Raw genomic sequence first — 22,679 nt, 5'->3', positions numbered from 1 at the left:
AGTTCAGTTTTCCACGGGGCCTTTATAGATACATTGTCATATGAGCTCAATTTAAATATGTTGTTAAGTCAATATAAAATGCAACTGCAATTAATGCCGACATATTTTCAGTTTGTAAGTGCTTCAATTTTTAATGTACAATAGAGTGCCAGATCTGCTATAAACAATGGCATAAATCCTGCTGTAAGTGTGGAATAATGGAGGGAATTAGTTATTTCACTGTACTTTGGACTGGAGTGCTTTTGGCAGGCGAAAGCAAACCAACCCCCTTCCTTCTCACAACATGTGCCAGGAGCGAGGCTCTGCCAGGAAGTTTTTCGGAGCTCCCTTCTTCAAATAAAGTGAGTAGTGAAGCGTTCTTTTGCAAGGTGACAGGTTTCTCCTTCCTCTGATGTTTGCCGCCCATAATCTGCCTCGCTCTTCCGTCTTTTTTTCCCTGCCGCAGCTGTTAGTGAATGAGCTTATCTGGGCCGAGGCTTTGGCCAGGTGTCACATAGAGCTATGGTTGAATCATCATGAAGTGGAGAGCCTTTCTGAACCTGAGGGACTGACCAATCCGTGCTCCACCAACAGTTGCATACAGAGCAGCGAAAATCATACTCATATTTAATCAATTTTCTGTCAAAACAGAAAAATGTTAGCACGCATTATTCATTTGAAATTACATTTATTTTGTGTGCATGTGAAATTTCATACTGTAGTTTTTAAAAAAAAAAAAACAAAAAAAAACATTAAAACAAGAAAAAAAATATCTATCAATGCTCTGCCCACTGCTTTCATTTGTAGCAACTGTTTTACTAAGTTTCTACTTTGTTATGTGCGCCAAGTGTCCTATTTTTGATTGAGTAGTTAAATTCAAAGGATGGATTTTGGAGGCATCTGAAAGATCAACATAGTCCAGCTTGGTAGCATAGATTTTTATACTGTAAAATCTGCTGTATAGTGAATGGGCCTGCAGCCAAGCCACCTAATAGCAGGGAACGGAAGAAAAGAACAACAACAAAAAAAAAGCAGATTCCTCCTCTCCCTTCTCATCCGGCAAGTTCTTTGAAGTTTCCAACATCCTGCAGCAGTAAAAACATGTGAACTTTCTTTGGGCAACACCACCTTCCAGTCCTCCCAGTCTTCATTACACACATTTTCCATCCAGATTCGAGTTGTGTTTATTCATCTCTGCAGAATTTCCACGTGTGAATTCTGAGCCCTCAGAAAAAACACACAGGGTCTTCCACAGTCGCTGAATGGCTTTCATTTCTCCAAAGCCTGATCACATGTAAACACTAGAGCTGTGAATGTCTGACCTCACAGTTCTGTTTGATTACAGTTCTTAAGTAAACAATTCAGTTAATTATAAAATCTGACATTTCAACCAGTTTTTGTATATAACAGTATTTTCAGTTATTTTGATGTCATAATTATTTTAAACTCAAAATGCTGAACTGTGACTGAACTATTTACGCACGAGTGGAAAATATGCAATAAAATGACCAATTTTTTTCATTTTTAAATTTGAAAATAGCCAAAGATTTTTATTTTGACCGGAAAGAACAGATATTGTCGTTAGGCCTGTCATGATCTTGAACTGTTAGCTGAGAAACTTGAAACTGTGTCTCTTTTGATTTGCCTCTTTTGTTTTCCATATGAAACAGTGGCTGATTAGCTCTCTCTTACTAACTATCGATAGAGGACAGAAACAGTTTGAGCTCAATTTAGCAAACCATACTCACCAGAGCCTTCTGTGAAGTGTGCAAAAAAATCTGCATCTGAACTGTGAGGAGTTGACTTATGACAAGTTATGCAAAGCAGAAAAGGAGATGACACTTGACACCACAACATGACACTTCACACCAAAGGCATCGATTGAAGAAACTAGCACTTATTACGCTCCTTTATGAAGGAGAATGATGAGGAAAAAGTCCAGCAGGTTTCATTCTTTCTAGTCAACATTAGCAACATTACAAAGTACCATGATTACCACAACTAGCAAGAAAAGTGATACGAATAAAGTATTTACCAAGCTACACTGACAAAGAGTACATATCATCTATTACTTTCTAGCCAACCTGACAGCAAAGAAGAGGATGGGACATATCAGTGAATTAATAATTATGAATAACTATCATGTTTTTTTTTATATTATCTCACCTGGTGGTTAAAAAAAAGGCACAGTCCGTGGAGTCTGCGATCTATAGTAGGATATATTTGCGTTCTGAATATACATTCCATCAAATAAGCAAATGTTACTCACTGCTGGCTTCCAAAGGTTTTATTAAAGATGCACTATTTAAGATTTTAAGGAAGCCTTGGCCACTCAATTCCAGCCCTTTTGAACTGTGCGTGCTCCAAATCCCCAAACCTTACAAAATAAAGCTGCACTATGTAAAATTTAGAGCATGAACTGTTCAAAAATCTGATTGGCCACCACAAATCTTCTTCTTCTTCTTTCGACTGCTCCCTTTAGGGGTCGCCACAGCGGATCATCTGCCTCCATCTTGCCCTATCCACTGCCTCCTCTACTTTTACACCAACCATCTCCATGTCCACCTTCACTACATCCATAAACCTCTGAGGTCTACTTCTTCTCCTTCTACCCGCCAGCTCCATCTCCAACATTCTTTGACCAATATATCCACTATTCCTCCTCAACATATGTCCAAACCATCTCAACCTGGCCTCTCTGGCTTTATCTTCAAACTGCTCCACCTTCACTGTCCCTCTGATCTGCTCATTTCTAATCTTGTCCATCCTTGTCACTCCCAACGAAAATCTCAGCATCTTCATCTCCGCCACCTCCAGCTCAGCCTCCTGTCTTTTAGACAGAGCCACAGTCTTCAAACCATACATCATAGCAGGACGCACTACTATCTTGTAAACCTTCCCTTTCACTCTTGCTGCTATCCTTCTGTCACACATCAGCCCTGACACCCGTCTCCACCCACTCCATCCTGCCTGCACCCTCTTCTTCACCTCTTTTCTACACTGTCAATTGCTCTGGATGGTTGACCCAAGATATTTGAAGTCATCCACCTTTACGACCTCTACTCCTTGCATCTTTACCTTTCCACCTGCCTCCCTCTCATTCACACACATGTATTCCATCTTATCTCTACTGACCTTCATTCCTCTCCTCTCCAGTGCAAACCTCCACCTCTCCAGATTCTCTTCCACCTGCTCTCTACTCTCACCACAGATTACAATGTCATCTGCAAACATCATGGTCCATGGAGCCTCCTGCCTGACCTCGTCTGTCAACCTTTCCATTGCCGTTGCAAACAAGAAGGGGCTCAAAGCTGATCCCTACCTTCACCTTGAAATCATTTGTCACTCCAACTGCACACCTCACCACTGTCTCACTATCCTCATACATGTCCTGCACCACCCTAACATACTTTTCAGCTACACCTGACTTCCTCATACAGTACCACAGTTCCTCTCTTGGCACCCTATCATATGCCTTCTCTAGATCCACAAAGACACAATGCCGCTCCTTCTGACCTTGTCTGTACTTCTCTACCAACACTCTCAATGCAAAAATAGCATCTGTGGTACTCTTTCTGGGCATGAAACCAAACTGCTGCTCACCTCTAGGCTTAGCCTTGCTTCAACAACTCTTTCCCATACCTTCATGGTGTGGCTCATCAACTTTATACCTCTGTAGTTACTGCAGCTCTGCACATCACCCTTGTTCTTAAAAATGGGGACCAGTACACTGCTTCTCCACTCATCAGGCATCCTCTCACTCTCCAGGATTTTGTTAAACAACCTGGTTAAAAAGTCTACTGCCTTCTCTCGTAAACATCTCCATACCTCCACAGGTATGTCATCTGGACCAACTGCCGTTCCATTCTTCATCGTTTTTAAAGCTGCCCTCACTTCCACCTTACTAATTCTTTGCACTTCCTGAACCACTATCTCTCCCCCCGTTCTCCTCCTCTCTCTCTCATTTTCCTCATTCATTAGTTCTTCAAAGTACTCCTTCCATCTACTCAACACTCTCTGTTCACTCACTAGTACATTTCCCTCTATATCCTTTATCAGCCTAACCTGCTGTACATCCTTTCCAGCTCTATCTCTCTGTTTAGCCAAACGATACAAGTCCTTTACTCCTTCTTTACTGTCCAGCCTCTCATACAGCTCATCATAGGCCTGAGCCTTTGCCTTTGCCACCATTCTTTTCGCTATGCGACTAGCCTCACAGTACTCCTGCCAACTTCCTTCATCTCTCTGGTTATCCCACTTTTTCTTAGCTGCCTTCTTCTTCTGAATACTCTCCTGGACTTCCTCATTCCACCACCAACTTTCCTTGTCTTCTTTCCTCTGACCAGATGAAACACCCAAAACATTCTTGCCAGTTTCTCTCACCACCTTAGCTGTATTTTCCCAGTCTTCAGGTAGCTCCTCACTGCCCCAAGGGCCTGTTGCAATTTTTCCCTGAACTGCCTGAAACCATCCTCATCCTTCAGCTTCCACCATCTAATCTTTGGCTCTGTTTTCACTCTCTTCCTCTTCTTTGTTTCTAATCTCATTCTACAGACAACCACCCTATGCTGCCTTGCTACACTTTCCCCTAGTACCACTTTACAATCTCCAATCTCCTTTATGTGGCATCTCCTGCTAAGGATATAATCCACCTCTGTGCACCTCCTTCCACTCTTGCATGTCACCCTGTGTTCTTCCCTCTTCTGAAAATACGCGTTCACCACAGCCATTTCCATTCTCTTTGCAAAATCTACAACCATCTGACCTTCCGCATTTCTGTCTTTCACACCATACATACCCAGCACCTCTTCATCCCCTCTGTTCCCTTCACCAACATGTCCATTGAAGTCTGCACCAATGACTAATCTCTCCTCTCTAGGAACACTATCTACCACTTCATCCATCTTACTCCAAAATTCCTCTTTCTCCTCTAACTGACAACCAACCTGTGGTGCATATGAACTGACCACATTCAAAATTACACCATCAACCTCCAACTTCAGGCTCATGATCCTGTCTGACACTCTCTTTACATCCAGAACACTTTTCACAAGCTGTTCCTTTAGGATTATCCCTTCTCCATTTCTCTTCCTCTCTACACCATGATAGAACAGTTTGAATCCACCTCCAATGTTCTTGGCCTTGCTTCCTTTCCATCTGGTCTCCTGGACACACAGAATATCTAACTTCCTTCTCTCCATCATTTCTGCAAGCTCTCTGCCTTTACCAGTCTCTATGTTCAGAGTCCCTACTCTAACCTCCACACTCCTGCCTTTCCTTCTCTCGCGCTGCCTTCTAACCCGCCTTCCTCCTCTCCTCTTTGATGGTCTTCGACCTACAATAGTCCAATTTCCACCAGCACCCTGCTGGTCAACAGCAGCGGAGGCGGTCGTTGTTAACCCGGGCCTCCACCGATCCGGTATGACAATCATATTTGTGATCTACATGATAGTTTTGGCACAAGTTTTACACCGGATGCCCTTCCTGACGCAACCCTCACCATTTATCCGGGCTTGGGACCGGCACCAGAAGTACACAAAGTACACCCCTAATGGCTGGTTTATTGGCCACCACAAATGCCACCCCAAAATTTCATTGGCTTTCACCTTGCTGTGGGGCTGGTGTTTGTTCCTTTAGGAGGAGAGCTGTTTGGTGCCAACGGAACAACTCTCCAGTTCTGCGCGTGGACGTTTATCCCCTGGCACATTCTCATTGCGGGCATGTGTCTATTGGCGATCAGCCAAACAACTTTCTAACACTCCGCCCCCTGCTTGCATTGTGTCTTAGTGAGTACGGTCACCTGACAGGGGAACCGACACAGACACCCTGCTCACACGTTGAAACCACCCCAGACACCCCACACCCACTCCCGTTGTACGTTCATACTGCTGTCATCATATCTTCAACAGTATAATGTTTATTTTGCATGTGAGACCTAAACATGACTTGAACCTCCTTTTTGATTGTGTGTGTGCGAGATGTATGATGTGGTCTGTAAAACTTCCATGAAATCTGACCCGACACCTCTGACTTTTAAATTATTTCAGGCTTTACAGTATGACTCACAGCAATATCATAGTGAAAGCAAACAACTGTCAAAGTAGTACAATTAGCTCAAATTATTGCGTGTAATAATTGTGTAACACTATTGACAGGCCTAGTTGATGCAGCCAAAATGCGATTTAGCAGAAAGCATGTTTTCAATAAAGGAGGATTCAAAGAAACTGCAAGGTAACGACTACTGATAATGAATCTTACCTTTCTCTCTAGGTATGTGGTTGCATTGATACACCAGTAGCTCCTAATAAAGATCTGACCGGATCTTTATAATGACCAGAAAACCCCCAGCAGTGATTGAACAGAGTTTTGAGGGAGAGTGGAGGAAAGCATAATATGACCATGAAGTATGACCATGGTCCCTCTGCCCACACATTTCCTCTTTGCTCTCAGGATGTCTTTTAATTGCATGGTGACACAGAGAAATATTCAAAGTAGATGAGGTCACTGGGGAAGACTAATAGGTAAAGGCTGAAGGCAGTTAATGATCTTTGTATAGGCAGGACTGAAGGGGACTTTTCACAGAGGTTTGGGAATTTTCTGTGGCATCCGCTGGATTAGTTGTAAAAACACAAAATACAACTGAAGTGCATAAGTTTTGAGGTTTTCCCCTGCGCTTAATATCCGAAAAACCACACAACATACAGAATATAGCAAATGAGTGCCATATGAGGCAAGACATCTCAAGGAAGGGAAATTCCATGAAGTGGAACGGACAAATAAAGAATGACAGCTGGTTGCCATAAAGTGGTGGGTAGTTCCATCTACTATGTTTATGTGCACTGCAACACAATTGAGATGGACTTTTCTGAGTAGCTTTAAATGCTAATACTTCTCCTTCTACTCAAGAATATTAGTGAGGGAAGTAATGTAGAATTCCTTCGGTTCTATTTTAGTCATTAACATTTGGGGGCAGATTTATTAATGCTTTGCAGTGTCACAAACCATTTTTGACATTAAAAAGTGGTTGTTATGATTTACTCATAGGTTAAATGGCCGGTAGCACTCACAATAAGATGAAAGGGGTGTCAATTACTTGTATTTACCAAGACAGTAAATACTGACGGAGTGCTGTTTAATGCCTGTTAAAGCTTGTCTTAAAGGTTGCAATTTTATGTACTGAGAGAGGTTTTTTTTACTTTTAATGTACTGCACTTTGCTAAGGGGTTACATTTAAACAACTTTAACAAAACTTTACAGTAAAATTGTAAATGGTTTACAAATTTACATTTAAATTTTCATTAATTATGGTTTCAAAAGCATTTGGCACAGCTCAGCTCAACCCACGTGCTTTAAAACAGAGGGTAATATTAGTTCCATTCTACCAAACTGGTTTAAAATCAGAGTTGAAAACACATTTCAGAATTGTAACTGACTAATTATGTCTATTTTGGTCAAATAAATGATTTGAACATTATGTTTTATCATTACTGGAACAATCACAACACTACCAAAACTTTACCAAATATTTCAGTCATGGCAATTTTAGCTAATTTTTAGCTAAAAATGTTAACCAGCACATGATTAACAAACACTGCTTTGAACAGTTGCACCCATAAAATCATAATATTTTTGATTGAAATAGAAAAAAGTTTACTTAGTTACAAAATATGTGTTTCAGTAGTGACCGCTCTTAATGCTTCCGATTTTTTTTCACTTCAAAACAATGGTATTTAACTGCTCCATGTGGCCATGAGGGACAGGGATGCAGTCTCACTTTGCTGCGTGGGCATGGCTAAAATAAGGCTCGGCCTGTGGACTAAAATCTGTGTTCCAGTAGAGAGGAAATGTGAGACAGGATTTCTGTGATAAAGGTTTTTTTTTTTATTTTAGTGAAATGCTTGCATGAACTTATGAATGAAATCCCACCGACTTTAACATTTGCATAAGTCATTCATTGAGATGTAAACAAAGTCATTCAGTCACATTTGATGTGAAATGGTTTATTGTAGAGAAACAGTGCATCTTATTTACAATGGTGATACTGAAGAGGTTTCATATTGAATTCTGATGATGGTAAAATAGCAGTAGAAAGGGAAAAATGTTTTCTTTGGGGATTATTTTTCACTGCATGTGCCTCTCTGCCATTAATGAATTTAAAAAATAAAAGCAATAAGACTTTCTATGAGGTAGCTTTTAAACTCTTCAGATTCTTCATTCCTGTCCTTTCTTGTTCAGCTTTGGGAAACCTGTTTATGAGTTTGATGCTTAAGAATTTTGTTTTTACATATTTTTTAACATATAAACGTCATTGCTGTATGTTTAAAAAAGATATGTTAAATAACATATTTATGTATATATGTATATATGTATGTTTAAATTACATGTTGTTGTAACATACAAACCTCATTGTTCATTTATTTATTGTTCCAGGCAGGTACCTGCCAGATCCATCGCTACCTGATGGGGCCAATCCCTGAAATTAGCAAGAAACCCAAACTTCTCTTGACAAAACAGTCATTTAAGTACTGAAAAACAAGCTTGTAAGCAAGTTTAAACCAATATGCCCAACTTAACAGGTGATAGCGCCCTTACTACACTGTGGCAGATAAGCGCAGCTCTGGTGGTTGAACTCAAGCATGTAACTTACACACTCTCACTGTCAAAACAGATTAAATAAGGCCCAGCAGCACAGCCTGCGCTCAGTCCGTCCAGGCGGTGACTGTAATCATACACACTGAGCAGTAATTAGCGATGTAATTAGAGAGGGTTTGGACGAGTTCTGGTGACAGATGTGACTGGTGTCAGGGGAGAGTAGAGGTGCATGTGAGTCCTCTCACAGTGGGGGTCCTAAGGGGCCCCCCTACTATTACTGTCAGTGCTCCCTAAGGACAGCTCAGAGCAGAATACACCTACACACACTACCTTTATCGCACGCCTGCAATAGGCCTCCATTGTTCTCTTTAAGAACAGTTAAGCACTAGATAGAGGTTAATGCACAAAGAGATTAAAAATACATGAATACAAGTGAATGGATCTGGTTGAGTGCTGCTGATTCAGTGAACACGGAGCGTAAAACTGTTGCAGAAGATACAAAAAAAGGCTGAGAGCTTCCAGACATTCTGGATGCTGTTTCTTCACATAATTGTTTGTTGACTGAACCCTTACATGTCATCGCATGATGAGAGAACACACTTCTGCACACTGTAAGTCACTGTTACTGTTTATTTGCTGTTCCTCAGTGTTCAAGACCCCGATGGACCCTCACAGAGCAGGTGCTATTTGTGTGGTGGTTCATTCTCAGCACTGACGTGTAACACTGACGTGGTAATGGTATGTTAGTGTGTTGTGCTGGTACAAGTGGAACAAACACAGCAGTGCTGCTGGAGTTTTTAAACACCAACACAAGCTTAGTAGCAGCAGATGTGCTATCGCCTCTGACTTTACATCTACAAGTTGGACTGACAAGGTAGGAGTGTCTAATAGAGTGGACAGTGAGTGGACACAGTGTTTAAACTCCAGCAGCACCTCTGTGTCTGATCTGCTCAAACCAGCACAACGCACGCTGAGAATGATTCACCACCCAAATAGTACCTGCTCTATGAGGGTCCATGGGGGTCCTGACCACTGAAGAACAGGGTAACAAAGTATCAGAGAAACAGATGGACTACAGTCTGTGATTGTAGAACTATAAAGTGCTCCTATACAAGTGGAGCTGATAAAATGGACAATGAGTGTAGAAACATGGAGGTGGTCATAATGTTATACCTGATTGGTGCATGTAAATGACTTGGTTTTTGTGACATCATAAAAAGAGTAAATTTATATAGGTTGGAGAGCATTTAGAAACTCTGAAATGGTGTTTCATACTATATCAAATACTTATATTTAAAAAGTGAATATAGTTTGGTTTATTGGCCCTTTCAAAATCATATTTTGTAGTTTGTATGTGTGGATGAGACCTGTAGCAAAGCATTTCAGCTGCATGAAGGTTTTATTAGGCTGCTAGCAGCATTAGCGTGAGACTCTTCATGCTGAGCTATCAGAGACAGAAAGTGCAGATCTACTGTATGTGGGCGGAAGTGACATTTCACCGTCTTTACAAATTGGTCTAAAATAGCATGCAAAACTGAGATCCTCAATTAAAGCACATGCCTACTCATCTCCCTGCGCTAAATATGTCACACTAATCACCAGCCTGTTTATATAGACTTCCCCCATCCCTCTCTCTCTCTCTCTCTCTCTCTCTCTCTCTCTCTCTCGCTCTCACTTGCTTCCTCAACCTCTCTGTTTCTCTCTCACTGTTTTTCTCTGTTTCTCTCTGTCTCACCATCTTTCTCTCTCTCTTGGTCTCTTTGTCTCTGTATTTCTCTCAGTTTATCTGTTTCTCTATCACTCTCTGTCTCTCAGTGACTCTCTCCCTCAATCTCTTGCCCTCTTTTTACCCCGCTCTTTTTCTCTCTCACACTATCACTGACACTCTTTCTCTCTATTTTCCTTTCTTCCCCTTTCTTGTGCAGTGCTCTTGTCCTCTTGTCACCCCATGCCCCTTTCTTTCTTCTCTTTCTTATGACACACTCCCTCTTTCTTCCTCTCTCTCACTCTCTCTCTCTCTCTATCTATCTTTGGCTCTCCTTTTCTTTTTCTCTTTCCCTACCACCTTCCTCTCTTTCTCTCCTTTCACCTCTTAATTTTGAATGCCTCTGTATTACATTTCCATAAGTCATGTCATTAATCTTTCTGTAATTTAAAAAAATGTTTTATTCTGAATTCCTCAGCTCCTCATCGTCCTCAGTAGTGAGCAATAAAGGAGTTTAGGGATGGGCTTAAGCTGACCTCATGCAGGGAGCGTGTTGGGTATTGATTGAACAGGCAGCCTGTTTATCCCTGTGGGACGTCCGTTAGCATACTAAAGCACACGGCTAATCCATTAATGCAGTGTTTTCAGAAAAAAAAAACATACCATGCTGTTACTGTGTTTTTCAGTGGTAGAGATGTTCAGATTCAGATATTCTTTGTCGAATACACAAAGAAGCAGTACAGTACACTGTACTATGAAACCCATAATGAAAATTAATGTTGTAAATATGTAGAACGGGTCGATTTTAGACAAAAAAGACTGTAGAGAGTTTAGGTAATGCCTACTTTATTCACATTTTATTTGTTTATTTTTGTACTTGCAAATAATTTAAACCTTATGTTTTTTTGAAAATAGCACAAAGACATGTCAAATGTTGAAACTGAGACATTTGATTGTTTTTTGAAACATTTTGAATTTGATGCCAGCAACACGTTCCATAAAAGTTGCGACGGCAGCAACAAAAGGCTGGTAAAGTTGTGTAATGCTGAAAAAACACATGGCAACAGGTCAGTAACATGACTGAGTAAAAAAGTCTTTCAAAAGTAAAGATGAGGAGGGATTCACCACTCTGTGAAAGACTGTGGGGAAATAGTGCAACAATTCAAGAATAACGTTTCTCAATGTAAAACAGCAAAGAACTTGCTTTTCATCATCTTCAGTATATAATAACATTAAAAGATTCAGAGAGTCTGGAGGAATCTCTGTATGCAAGGGACAAGGCCAAATCCAGTATTTGCTGGCCGTGATCTTTGGGCAGCACTGCATTGAAAACAGATATGATTCTGTAATGGAAATCACTGCATGGGTTCAGCAACACGTCTGAAAACCACTGTCTGTGAAAACAATTGGTCACTGCATCCACAAATGCAAGTGAAAGCTCTAAAATGCAAAGAAGAAAAAAGAAAAAAAACCACATATAAACAGGATATAGAAATGCTGACACCTTCTCTGGTCCCAAGTTCATATTTAAGTGTAAGGATATATTAACCTAAGCCCTATTTGAGCTGGATTTGTTTTACTGGGGAGGTGCTGTAATTTGGGTGATTACCAACAAGATCCAAAATTTTATTTTAATTTGCAACATCTATAGTTTTTACAAGTCTGCTAAATTAAAAATCCACTGTGAATTAGCTTCCATTATTCACTGAACTCTCAACTCCCTCTGTAGTAGTAGTCCTTTTAGAATCAACATCATAGTAATGTAAGCAAAACCAGAAGAAAACGCCACCTCCGTTTTTTTTCTTCTCTACTTACGACCTTAAGACGGGGCTAACAGCTAAAATGAAGCTTGATTTGACCCAATTCCTTAAACTCCAAATTCATGGCAAGACTGTTGAAATCCACAACATTGGTGATGACCGAATTAAGGAGAAGGAAAATGAAATCTCGAAAGTGCATTCAGTCTTGTTAGGTGGCATTTGGAAAGCTGACTAGCAACTAGTCACTTTACTAGCCTGTTTGCCATTTGCCTTTGTGTAAATGTCCATGCAGTGATGTTTTTGATCCAGGTTGTCTGAGGTAACTGGGGGAATTATATTGATTCTTTATCCTGACTCAGTCAGTCAAATCACACACAAATGACATTACTTGACCTCCTCTGGTAAAACTGATCCAGCCACTTACAAATGTCATTCGACTGGAGGTGTTTTTGTTCACGGCTGTATGCAAATGTGTTGGTTTTTGTGACATCACAGAAACAGTGACTAATTTTTGCAGCTTAGCTATATATACATTTATATATACAGTATTTTGGCTGCATGGTCTGGAGCGTGAATAGTATGTGCCACAAATGTATCAGCAATGTTTTGAAGCAGTGTTCATGTACTGTTTACTGTATACTGTTCAAATGTTTCTTCTGTAATTTATGATAATATAAACTATAGCTGTAATGCGTAGTCTCTGCTAAAAAGACAATAAACCCACAGCACTGATATAAACTCATACACATTACTCCTTTAAAATACACTTCATGTAAAAGTTTGAACAACCCCAGTAAAACAACATGTATTGTTGATTTTCTAAGTGAAAGTAAGAAACACGTTGGTGAATGTCACTTCCGCACACATGCAGTAGATCTGCGCTTTCTGTCACTAATAGCTCAGCATGAACAAATTGTACTCGCTTTTTTAAAAAATAAAAGTTTGATGTAGTTTTTAAACATTGTTACAAAATGTACGTCTCACCTCTCAGTCCATACAACCCCTCTAGGAAACAATTCTTTTGAAATCGTAATTTTCTGTGATTTCACAAAAAACAGTAACAACTTTTCCTTTGTTCTTCAATGGTCAGGACCTCCACAGGACCCCCACTGAACAGGTAATATCTTAGCACTGCAGTGGCATCGCTTGTGCTGGTATGAGTGGATCAGACACAGCAGTGCTGCTGGAATTTTTAATCACCTCAGTGTCACTGCTGGACTGAGAATAGTCCACCAACCAAAAATATCCAGCCAACAGCGTCCCGTGGGCAGCGTTCTGTGACCACTGACTAGAGGATGACCAACACAAACCGTACAACACATAAGCTTTATCTACAAGGTGAACCAACAAGATGTGTCTAATAGAGTGGACAGTAAGTGGACACAGTGTTTGAAAACTCCAGCAGCACTGCTGTGTCTGATCCACTCGTGCCAGTGCAACACATGCTAACATGCTAATGACCCACCCCCCCAAATAATAACTGCTCGGTGGTGGGAGTCCTGACCACTGAAGAACAGGGTAAAAGAGGCTAACAAAGTATCAGAGAAACAGATGGACTACAGTCTGTAATTGTAGAACTACAAAGTGCTCCTATATAGTAAGTGGAGTTGATAAAATGGACAATGAATGTTGAAACAAGGAGGTTTTTATGTTATGGCTGATTGGTGTATATTATAGACACTAATAATGCACTAGAGATGTAGATTTGAAAGAAAAACATTCAATTATAGACCTTAAAAATAGAAAAGAAGTACAGATTTGATGAAATACACTGATGCAATAAGACTAAGACATATTCCTAAATGTGTAGGTTGGGTTGAATTGAATATGCGCCCTCTGAGACTTCTTTACTCAAAGTCTCCCCAGCACTCGTATAATCAAATGCAGGGGAAGCATTCCTTTGTTCGAAAAGCGTCTAATTCTGATTGGAGCGTGGAGACTCTGTGTTGCTATTGGTAGCGCGGAGGCCAATGGTGCGCTGCAGCCAGCCTCGGTTGCTACATCTCTTTGCACAGATTTTGAAAGACTTCCCTGTTGCTCTGTTATTGTTGTTGCTCCAGAATGAACCTTCTCCTCTTTTCTCCTCCTCGACGATGCCGTGCACTAACATAGCTCACACTGAAAGGAGCACTGGAGGTTGCACCTGGGTGGTCCGGTCATTTGCATAGGCTACAGACAGATTTTTTTTTTCCCCCTGCAGGTCCGTCAAAGCTTATTTGATCCAGTCTTGTCTGCCTGTTGCACAGTGAAGAGGTGATGCAGTGAATGGACACAGAATGTGTAACATTTTCACATATATTACATCACCACAGTCATTGTTCAAGAGAAATGAACTGACAGGCAAAATTGTGTTGAGGTGATTTATTTTGTTCATATGGAAATTATGTACATATTCAGATCAGGAACATTTAGTGCATTGACTTTTGCACTGTGTGCTTGACTAAGGGACAAAAAAATAGTAGTTAAAATGAGTAAATATGTCTCCAAGATATTATTGCTTGGATATATGTCACGCTAATCCCCAGGCTGTGAATATTCTTCCTGTGTATGTCTGGGAGTTTTTGGGAATAGACATATTTAGATACACATCTCGCTCTCTCGCTCTCTCTTTCTTTCTCTCTCTCTCTCTCTCTCTCTCTCTCTCTCTCTCTCTCTCTCTCTCTCTCTCTCTCTCTCTTTCTTTCTCTCTCTCTCTCTCTCTCTTTCTTTCTCTCTCTCTCTCTCTCTCTCTCTCTCTCTCTCTCTCTCTCTCTCTCTTTCTTTCTCTCTCTCTCTCTCTTTCTCTTTCTTTCTCTCTTGCTCTCTCTCTTTCTTTCTCTCTCTCTTTCTTTCTCTCTCTCTCTCTCTCTCTCTCTCTTTCTTTCTCTCTCTCTCTCTCTCTCTCTCGCTCTCTCTCTCTCTCTTTCTTTCTCTCTTTCTCTCTCTCTCTCTCTCTCTCTCTCTCTCTCTCGCTCTCTCTCTCTCTCTCTCTCTGTCTCTCGCTCTCTCTCTCTCTCTCTCTCTCTCTCTCTGTCTCTCGCTCTCTCTCTCTCTCTCTCTCTCTCTGTCTCTCGCTCTCGCTCTCTCTCTCTCTCTCTCTCTCTCTCTCTCTCTCTCTCTCTCTCTGTCTCTCGCTCTCGCTCTCTCTCTCTCTCTCTCTCTCTCTCCCCCTCTGTCAATTCAATTAATTCAGAATGGCTTTATTAACATGACTGTGAAGTACATCATTGCTAAAGAATCACAACAGTAGCAATAAAAAAATGAATGAAACCAAACAAAGAACACAAATAATAACAATATTATTATAATTACAATATTTTAGTTTTACTAAGTTTTATTATTATTTTTATTATTGTTGTTGTTATATTATAACTATATTATTATAATTGTGTACTAATTAATAAACTAATTATATATTTGTTGTTTTTAACTTAAGTTGTGTAATGTCGGGGGTCAGTGAAGTCGGAGCGTGTAGGGTGGGGCTAAATAAATAAACCTTGAAGAAATGACTATCTGGACATTGCTAAATTACTCCACAGTTGCTCCTCCATCAGCATAATCTCTCTGCCTCTTATCGCAGGCTGGAACGGCCCGTAATTGAGGTGTGACCCAAATAACAGAACATGGTGCGCACTTGACTGAGCCCCATTGACCTACATATGAGGGAAACATTGGCAAAGCAGTGCAAGCAGCACCACAATCAATACACTGTGAGTGAGCCGTGTCCACTCTACTGTCCCTCTGTCTGAGGACAGCAGATTTCTCTCTCCCTCTCTCTCTCTCTGTATGTTTCTCTGTTTTTCTGACCTGCCAGTTACATGGCAGTGCAACTGGTGTGTTGTTTCCCAGCAACCCAAATTTACCAAGTTATGACCAGCCTTGACCGCAACCAGGAGTTTTACAGGAAATAAAGACTGGACTTATGTGCATATCAGTTTTGCTGTTTTTGTGCAGATTCATATCATTGTCTACATCCTGGTCATTCTCTGTGCTATAGTGTAGGATGATGGACAGATGGATGGATGGACGGAGAGACATGGATTGATGGATGGACAGACAAATATATATATAGATAGATAGATAGATAGATAGATAGATAGATAGATAGATAGATAGATAGATAGATAGATAGATAGATAGATAAACAGATGAGTAGATGGATGGATGGATAGATAGATAGATAGATAGATAGATAGATAGATAGATAGATAGATAGATAGATAGATAGATAGATAGATAGGTGGATGGATGGACAGGGATAGACAGATGGAAAGAAAGACAGACAAAATAATTGATGGAATCAAAGGAAATGAATGAGTTACAACAGCAAATGTACAGTAAATGTTCATGTACAAAAATCAGAATCAGCTGTTAAAATATGAAGAATTTATGAGGTGAATATTTTTGTATGCTATAACATGAGGTAGTCATTAATGAGACTTTCAACAATCTTCAAATAAATATTATGGTCATGTACAATATCTATTGTTCCAGCTGTGTTAATGGGCAGAAGAACATTTGCGCTTTAATTCATTAAAAAATAATTAATTTAGTCATTTGTGACATGGATATTACACGACAGCATAATTCTACCCAGATTCTGTCGGGGTCAAAAACAACCTGAAGGCACGGTGGATCCCTTTCTGTCTCCTGGCACGGTGCCAGCATGGTGGAGCTGGTTCGTCCCTGTTGGAAGACACCCTGGCTCTGGCAGTGCTGAGGGAGCTGAACTGGATGGCACTTTCTGAGCGCTCTCTGTGTTTTTAAGGCTGCACTTCAGCTGCTTGGGGACAGACAGATAACGGCTCGTTTATGTTCCTGTTTGTTTGGGAGGTAATTAACGTCCTCCACCTCCTCGCCAACAGCCCTCGATGTCCTTATCCCTGCTGATGAGCCCTGTGGTAATTGATGCTTGGGTGGATTTTGCCTTTTTTTGACAAAAATAAAAGTAAGATGAAGACTGTACTTTTCATCATATTCAAATCATAATAAAATCTCCTCTTCTACTTACAGACATAAGTGAAGTGGAGTGAAATAGTAGACTCTGCATTTTTTTTACAAAATCCTGTTCTTGTTAACACAACATGCTTGTTATCAACAGCAATAACAGTGACTCTAAGGGTTAAAGTCTCGGCAGGGTTTCAACCACAGGCATTCATGCGTGTAGTCGCCTTGTACACCATGCGAGCATTAGAGAATGAAGACATTCTCTGGCTCTCTTGATAAAATCTCCTATTTGACGACAGAGGCAGTGATAGCATCTGAAACGCCCAGAGACTTCAGAGGTTGGGGGTGACTGACGTCTCGACTGGATATAGTATTTATTAGCAAAGCCACAGCAGTAGTCAACAGCTCACACACTGAACAGTCAAGTACAAATAAACACAGCCTGGTTATACGTGTGATTAACCCCTCTAGGACTCAGTGATGTACTATGAAACACCTCTAATAAATTTTATTGAATTATTTCTCAATCATAACTCATTTTGAAAAAAGTGGAGAATTTGTGTGGAAAGTGTAGATTCTAAACTTTCAATTCATACCACACTGTGTGTGTTTGTAGAAGAGGAAATATTTTATTATGAGTCTTGTCTAGCAGAAAGGAAAACTTTGCTTTACTAAAGACGTTTTATATGAGGAGACTGGATGCTGGTTAAAATATGAATGGGAAAGTTTGTAACACTGAACATGGCATTGGTTTGTGGAGGAAGTCCCACCCTTCAAGAAAATCAGCCAGTCAGTTTTCTGGTTGTGCCGCAAGTAGAGAAGGGTCGTCAATATTGTGGCCCTAGCAGGGAAAGGCCCCTCTCATTGTAGGGTTCTGTGCAAACACAGTAGCCAGGAAAGCCTGAAAAATCGAGGTTTTTGAGCATTATTGAGTAAAACACTGCAAAGTACTTATGAAGTGTTTGTCAGATTTTATCAGAGATTTGAAATGTATTTTGGTCTCTCCGCATTCAGAGAGAGAGGAGACTAGTCTCATATGGCTGGAAATAACTGCCCGGCAGCGTTGCCAAGATGGCCACCAAATGAACAGTCACTCCTAGGACTATGGCTTTACATTTTTGGCTGTACATGAAACTTTAACTGAAAAAAAGAATATAGACAAAAATGGCTAATCCAGCAAAGAAGCTGCTGATGTTCTCAGAACAATGGGTTAACCACTCCAGAGTCCAGACCTCAACATTATTCATTATTTGGGATTAATCTGATCTTGAGAAGCAGAATGTGCAACCACCTTGTAAGGAGGTGTGGAAAAAGTCTCCTGAAAAGAAAGGAAACTGAAATAAATACTGAAAAATGTATTAAATTTAGTTGTTCAGACTTCTGCGTAATTCTGCGTATCCGCTTTTTTCCTGACGCTCAAAAATGAAGTTTCTACTTAATGGCTGTTTTGACTGGAATTGAAATAAATGAAGGGGGATCTTTGACTTTTCCACAGTACAGCATGTGATTATGTAATCAAATGTATTGCAAACATTGATGACATTAAAAAAGATCTAAGGAAATGACTCAGATGACACGTCAGACTAGACTGAGATATTGAGATATGGTTGAAATATTGAAATGTTTCCTGCTTGGTTTCTTGTTCAGAACCTTACACCCAGGAGGAAATATTTACGGCACGGATCTAATTGATCATGACGGATTCACTTCCTCAAGATGACAGGACTAGTTCCTCATCTACAGCTTCTCAGGGAGGGACTGATTTATAACTTCCTCCTCCTACTAAGAACTGTAAACCAGGCAGAGGCTCCTCTCTCGCTCTGTTCTCCCTGGGGAGTGACCCAACTTGGTCTCTGGGACTGGGGTTTCTATGCAAACCTTCTCAAGGTGGAAGTCATAAATACTTGCGGCCTGTGGTTCTAAACTCTAGTGCTGGAGAGCCACTGTCCTACAATTTCAAGTATTCCTTCCTCAACACACCTGATCCAGCTCATGCAGTTACTACCAAAGCAGCTAAATCCTGTCAAATGGAGAACAAATAAGTCTCCAATTCCACAGATGTTCCAAAAATTTTGCATATGTAAATGGTTCAGATGTAATCAGTTATTTGCAGTGGTTTGAATTGTTCACAGTGATGGTGATAAGAATCAGACGTCTAAAGAGTTTGATGCCTCTAAAATCTCCCTCACAGAAAGTGATTACATGAAATGGTTAGAAACATGTTATAGTATGCCTAAGAAATTGTTTTATCATAGTTTTGACATAGGATTTGCTCGTAAAATGTACAGATGTCTTATTTTTTCCTCATATGCATGTTATGAGGCAAAATAGTCCTCAAAAAAGTTGTTTTTTAAAAATGTACCACTACTTTGCCTGTATCAACATTACATACAGGAACTCAGATGACAAGCAGGTTTACTGGATAATTTGGATAGTAAATAAAGTGGCTATGTTTGTGCCGCAGGCCCTGGCTCTCATTGCCTCCTATGTAAAGAAATGTGAATCAGTTATTTTATATACAGTGAACCATTTCACATCAAAGCTCTCTGAATGACTCGATTTCATCTCAAAGCAAAGTTTTTGAAAAATGAATGGAATTCCCCTTTAAGTTAGCTTAGCAATAATAGCAAGTTACCTAGCATTAGCAGAGATCAGATTATGAAAAAAAAGAAAAAGAGCGTAAATATCCACTGTCCTAACTTTATAATCCAGTGTGTTTTTACAAGTTTTTTGATAAACGTTAGGCTACACAGGCTAATCTTTTAATGCTAGGCTCATGGACACCACAGAGCAAGTACTCTGTCCCTTCAGATGAGCTAATGCTAAAGCTAACTCTAAAGCTAGCACTGGAACTAGTCAGTGCAATGTTGTAGGATTTGGAAGATATGTCCTTGTACATGAGGTCTATTACTGAATTCATGAAACAGTATGAATGATGAGCTTGGCACTACCATCACCCAGTGGGACCTCACCTCCCTCATCAAGAAGGCCCAGCAGAGGATGTACTTTCTGCGGCAGCTGAGGAAAGCCAAACTGCCGGCCCAGCTGATGGTACAGTTCTACACGGCCATCATCGAGTCCATCCTCAGCTCCTCCATCACAGTGTGGTACACTGGGGCCACTGCCAGGGACAGACAAAGGCTGCAGCGCATTGTGCGCTCCGCTGAGAAGGTGATAGGCTGTAGCCTCCCATCTCTCCAAGACCTGTACGTCTCCAGGACTGTGGGGAGAGCGGATCGTATTATAGCAGACCCTTCTCACCCCGCACGCGGACTATTTGATCCACTCCCCTCGGGCAGGAGGCTTCGGTCCATTCGGACCAGAACCTCCTGCCACAGGAACAGTTTCTTCGCCTCTGCCATTGGACTCAAGAACAATATATAATCACGTCACTTACCTCTTTATAACCCTGCCTTAGTCACTTTACTTGAATTGCAATACTCCACGTGCACTGTTGCATATAGTACTGTTGTACATGCCTTTTGTATTTTTATTTTTATTCATTCTATCTATATCTTATATTTGCTTAGAGTATTTATTTATGTGGACTTAATTTTGCATGCCTATTACTACTTGTTTTTTATGTTGCACCTTCATGCCGAAGCAAATTCCTAGTCTGTGAATCCTGTTCATTGACAATGGCACTAAAACTTCTTCTGATTCTGATTCTGGTGTAGGACTGCATTTAATTTCTATGTGTCTTGTTTTCAATCACTACTGTGAGCACTGTACAGTCCTGTGGCTGGATTTAGTGACCCCTTTAGCGACTGCACCCAGCAGCAAATCTAGCAACTTTTTGGACTTTTCATAAAAGAGATTGAGATTTCATAGAAGAGACACTGCCCTGCGAGCACGACTAACCTATATTGTTTGCTCCTCCTTTGTTTAATTCCAGACATTTAATTAGACCGTTATCGCTGTCTTATCACTCTCTATCATACTGAAAATGGAACATCCTTTGTGATTTGTTACCCAGACAGAGGCTGTGCGCTGCGTGTGAGGAGAAAGACATTTTATCACTTCTAACTCTCTCTCTGAGTGATAACTTTACATGTAAATATAGCCAACATCACAGCACAGCTGTTGACCTCAAATTATTTATTTGCTGATTTTGTCAGATGACAATGCTGTTAAAAATCTGAATTTTAGCACTGCTGGTCAGCATGTCGTCTTATTGGACGTTTCAGTCACTGTTTCATATTCGTCCCATTATCTGAGAACAGAAATAGAAAATATGTAAATGAGAACAGCTGTATTGGGAATGGGTTGTATTAAAAGAAAATGTAAAGGGTTGAATGCAGAATGGCAGAATGCATTAGCATTAGCGTTATCTAGCGCATTTAGCAACTTTTTGAGCAGGCTTTAAGACTTTTAATTAAGAAGGAGTTGGCAACACTTGCTAACACTGACCTTAACGTTGGGAAGCAAACACAGTAACCCCAAAGTTTAGCTTAATTTGGAGCCAGCAAAAGTCTGTTTTAACACACAGCTTTAACACTGAGCTGTGAGTTTCATTCAATTTTTTTAGCTTGAAAAATGAAATCAAAAAAGCACCGCCCCTTCATAGGATCAGGTTAGCATGTTTGATTCAGATTCAGTGAATTCAGTTCAGCACTGTCTCCAGAAATGAGTAGAAAATATGTTAAAACATTTCTTTTAGCCATTATTCTATTTGCCTTAAACATCTGTCTCACTGTGTTACATGAATACACTGTATCATTAGCATGTTCATTATCTTGGGAATTCATGGCCAACAGTCAACAATAGTGTAAAAAAAAATGAATTTAATATTGTACATTATACACTTGAGGTGGGACAGTACATATTGGCTTGAGAACACATTGTAAACGTTTCTTGACTGCTTCCATACTTAAGAAACTCCTGAGAAATCACTGAAAATTACGTTACTCCATTTTCTCATGTATGCTAATCCCATCTGAATAGGGCTTTAGTCTAATATTTCTGACTAATTTACTGCCACCGCTGTTCTTACTGTTTGTTTGGAGATTTGTTGAAGCACTTAGAGACAGTTGTGACTGGCTCAGAGGCATGCCAGACATATTTTGCAAATGGTCATCTGACCACCTGTCCTGATCTGACCGTGCAGTTGGGTTCTTAGCTCTGGTCTGCAGGACAAGTAGTCCTAATCTAATCTATACTCTAGGCCTGAGGTTTCTAATCAAATCCATTTCACAATTTACTTCCACTCCAGGTAATAAAGAGACAGAAGAGTGCTGATGACCAGTTAAAAATGTTGGGAGAACAAAAATGTGAACGTACTGGGGTTCCTTGGGGACTGGATTGGGACTGGATTAAGTATTCACTCAGCTTCTCTCTCAGCTGGCTGGAAGCCGTTATCCTCAGGCTGCAAAGAAAAGAAGGCCATTGTAGAGGGGAAATGAGTTGAAAGAGTCACTTGAAGCCTAAACAGTGGTTTTTCTGTCACAATGAATTTGTGAATCACCTCACAAATTACACAGGAGAATTGTTCAGCGTTTAAGTGCTTCAAAGTTAGCATTAGCATGATGTTCCAGCGTGTTGTGAAAGCAGTAAGATGGCTCCTTGGTGGCGCAGGCTGTAACTCTCTGGGGTGCCGGGTTTACGCTTGACAGTACATGCAGCAACTTTTTTAATGAACCAGTTAAACACAAACAAAGCCTTTGGCTAGAAGCTGAGGACAGAGGGAGAAGTTAGCGGCTGGCTAAACCCATAAAAAC

The 22,679-nt window shown here is 40.4% G+C and overlaps 1 long non-coding RNA gene across 1 annotated transcript; it reads left to right on the top strand.

Annotated features, from left to right (window-relative positions):
* The first annotated feature begins 293 nt into the window (after positions 1-293).
* On the top strand, positions 294-15,711 carry LOC108438389. The gene is made up of 3 exons (XR_001858689.2): positions 294-341; positions 14,237-14,289; positions 15,596-15,711. It is a non-coding gene; the product is annotated as an uncharacterized LOC108438389 (long non-coding RNA).
* The last annotated feature ends 6,968 nt before the right edge of the window (positions 15,712-22,679 follow it).

The sequence above is a fragment of the Pygocentrus nattereri genome, chromosome 24, assembly GCF_015220715.1.
Source record: "Pygocentrus nattereri isolate fPygNat1 chromosome 24, fPygNat1.pri, whole genome shotgun sequence".
NCBI lineage: Eukaryota > Metazoa > Chordata > Actinopteri > Characiformes > Serrasalmidae > Pygocentrus > Pygocentrus nattereri.
This window is presented reverse-complemented; position numbering and strand designations above follow the sequence as displayed.